Below are 3,599 nucleotides of genomic sequence, written 5' to 3'. Positions count from 1 at the left end.
TTGACAGCTTATGCATTTTCAAAATGCTGAAAATAACTTCCTTACACTGTACTTATCTAGGTGTGGTAGCAGCTTTTTGGCTGTGGTTTGGCTTTTCCAAAAAAATAAAAATTTGTAATAGCCACTGCACCTAGCTCATCAACAAATTATTTTTAATCAGCTTATCAGCAAATTATTCAATAAGCTGCAGCTGCCCCAAACAGACCCTCATCCAAGCCATGTTCTTCGTGACATACTTAAATCGACTCAACCCGATTACAACCCTATGTGCAGGGAGGCCTATTTAACCTTTTCATGTTAACATCAAGATATCGAATCAATAGTACTTGAGGACCAATTATGAGCTAAGGATTGACTGCTGATTCATGTGGATGGCAGCAAACCTAGATGTCGACTTTTTTGTGTGACAAAAACTGAAAAAATATAGTTAAGTGTATTTCATTTCAGCTTGTATAGAACTTCTACATTCTCACAAAAAAACATCTATTATAAATTTTTGAGATCAGATTATAAAATTAGGTACAAAATAATTAAAATAGTTCATAAGATTGACGAGTAGTTAGTAGAGATCCCACGAATCAGTGAGGTAGCAACGGTACGGAAAGAAAAAAGACAAATGTTTTGCTAAGTATGAGCCCTAACAGATACAAATTATGCGATCATTTTAAAAATAGTTGTTAAATAGTAGCCCACCAATGGCTCCAACAAACATTGGCTAGACGATTATTCCAGACCTCTAAACATTTAAGATGTCATTAAACCACCCTACAAACAATATTGTAGTTAGTGTAGAACCACCCTTCCCTGTCATCTGCTAGTTTGTTCCCATTAGAAGGGTGTAGTAGCAAAAACAGTTATGCGTGGAGCTTCTGGGTTCCCTACTCTGTAATTCTGATTTCTATATTTATACCCTTTTAATGAAGAGGGAATAGCTTTTTGTGGTCCTGTGACCCTAGCCGCAATCTAGAATGGCGAGGAGTCTTCAGAGCCCAAAGGCTCAAGTTTTACACCTGATTGAAAAACTTGAAGATGACTTTTCTTCACCCTTTGCATTCATGTCATGTTGCCTTTCTCATCTTTTTTTTTCTTTATTGTTTCTCTTCTTTGTCATTTCTTCTTCTTCCTCCCAATCCCTTATCTTCATAGTTCTTTGGCTAATCAAAAGGTTTTTGTAACTCTCTAAGGCCAATATTAAGTTGAACAGATTCATATTTTTGCTCCAATTGAAAAATTGAACAATTCTTTCGGTTTTTTCAGGTGATTAATTGCTTAGCTATCTCCTTTCTTGTTCGTGAAATTCATCTATTATTGTTTAATGCCTTAGTGAACCTTGGTGCTTATCTAACTGAACTATAATACCAGTTACTTCAGAATATTATAATAATATATTACAACATTCTTATCTTATCATACCTTGTAAACTATTGAGCATTGAAGGGAGCACTTGTTTAAAGTTAATTCCATTGAACTTCTGCAATTGCTTTTTATTTTATTTTTTCTAATTTTTTATTTAGCCTATTTTTTAGTTACAAAATAATCGCCTGTATTTCATTTTTTTGTGAATCTTTGAAAGTGGCATTCTTCTAAAATGCCCTGAATGGAATTGCAGTCACTCGAACTTCTCAGACAACAAGCTGTCACTGCATCTGCAGGACTTGAAGAGAAGAGGTATTTTTATCAATTTTCAACCAGGAATATTGCACTGATTTGCTTAACGCACTTATGCTGCTTTTGTAGAATGTATTTTGCGAAGATCACGGAAGATTTTGTTTTTAAGCTGCAGCAGGGTCATGTAAGGCTTTATAAATAGATTTTGATAGTACGTTATAGCTTCCATATGTCTTTTCTTTTTCCCTTACCTTCTTCCTCATTTTATGTTTACTTTTTCTGGTTATTCTGCGCAGGACCGGCTGAAATCGTATAAGCTGAAAATGATAGCAAATCCTGTAAGGCTCAAGAACATAAATCATCTTAATTTTTGGTTTTCTTCAATCATTATTCCCTAATTGCGGGTATGAATTGTGAATTTTTTACACGTTGAATATTCTGCTTTTCTTGTTTTGATGAATTTTGACGAAGTGCATACTGAGAAGTGCTGGTTGAATTCATATTAGCAGGAGAGCACTAAGTTTAGGAATTTAAAATCTGCTGATATTAGAAACTTAAATTGGTTGTGGTGCATCCTTATTTTGCGTTCAAGTGAACTTGTTGGAAGTGTTTTTAAGTCAATCATTGTTCAGTATTTGAGTTTCATCACTTGTCTGTTGGGAAGTAGCTGAAATCTATTTCTACCAGAATGTGCAAAAAGTAAATGAAAACAGAAAGAAGATTAATGGGCAAAATACACCATGGATTTTATAAGGGTTCACCCAATAATGGTTACGTCTTGCAGATTTCATCATGGCTTATTGTTGTACTTTTACAAGTCTTATCATCTTGATTACCAAATTAAGGCAATGCTTCTTCTTTGTGAAGACGAATTAGGGCAGTTAAAAATTCAGTAAAATCCTCATAATGACTTTAATGAAATATAATACAATATTGGATATCATTTGTCAAGCTACAACTATGTCTGTATAACACATTCCTTCACAGTGAAAAAAATAAGAGCCTGCTTGGGATCATTTATGTTTATTGTTTTTGCCTTTTTTTTTTAAACCATTTTTTGTGTTTTTTGCATGTTTCAATTTTTGCATTTAAAAATAAATCAGCTTGTTTTTTAAAAAAATTAAACCACTTTCTGTTGTTTTAAGTGTTGTTAAAAACAACAATTTCCTAATTAAACATATCAAACATGGTTTAATTTAAAGCAAAATATAAATAAAATATAAATAAAATACAAACAAAATAAAATAGAAGCAGAAAACTAAAAACAAAAAAATAACTGATCCCAAACAGCCCTTTAGACTCCACAACTTGAAACATTATCATCGTAGCTGTTGGGTGTTGAGCTTATTTTGGACTGAATGTTGGGTTCATTCGCTGCAATTTGTCATAGATAGTAGACCTTCATCATTTGTGGTACTTATTCACATTCGTTACATTGCAATTGCAGCTCATCTATCTTCATATTTTTTTTATTGCGTAGCTTTGCATCCTGCATCAATCGGAAGCCTAAATTCAAAATCCCATTGACACATTAGAATTACTCGCTTAAAGTGCTATGGGATATATTTGAATTGTGCGCAAGCTGTAATGGTTCAATTCAGATCGGTAGAGGATAGTTGCTACAACTTCAAAATTATTTTCCTTTGCAAAACTGTTTTTTTCCAATATAACCTATGTACATGACGATTGACTATTGATATCCTCTACTCTTCCCTTATCATTTTCTCTAGGAGATAAACTAAGAAACCCTAGTTATAACAATTCACTATAATGCATTTCTCTTTTTTTCTATTGCAGAAGATAGGCTTACTTCTTTTGTTCTGAATTTATGATACCTGAATTAAGCAATTTTTAATTATGCTCTTTTCTGTCATGGAAAATCATAAATCTGAATCTTGTATGTTAGGAAGCCTGTATATTAGGAAACTTGGTATTAGACAACCAAATTAGAGAAGATATAATTATAAGATCTTTTCTATATTAGAGTTATT

General features: G+C 32.8%; 1 long non-coding RNA gene across 1 annotated transcript; it reads left to right on the top strand.

The window, feature by feature from the left end:
* The first annotated feature begins 1,606 nt into the window (after positions 1-1,606).
* Positions 1,607-2,171, top strand: LOC110032284. The gene is made up of 3 exons (XR_002294844.1): positions 1,607-1,668; positions 1,738-1,792; positions 1,905-2,171. It is a non-coding gene; the product is annotated as an uncharacterized LOC110032284 (long non-coding RNA).
* The last annotated feature ends 1,428 nt before the right edge of the window (positions 2,172-3,599 follow it).

The sequence above is a fragment of the Phalaenopsis equestris genome, unplaced genomic scaffold (assembly GCF_001263595.1).
Source record: "Phalaenopsis equestris unplaced genomic scaffold, ASM126359v1 Scaffold000906, whole genome shotgun sequence".
Taxonomy (NCBI): Eukaryota; Viridiplantae; Streptophyta; class Magnoliopsida; order Asparagales; family Orchidaceae; genus Phalaenopsis; species Phalaenopsis equestris.
The sequence above is the reverse complement of the archived record's forward strand: the minus strand, read 5'-3'. Positions and strand labels throughout refer to the sequence as shown.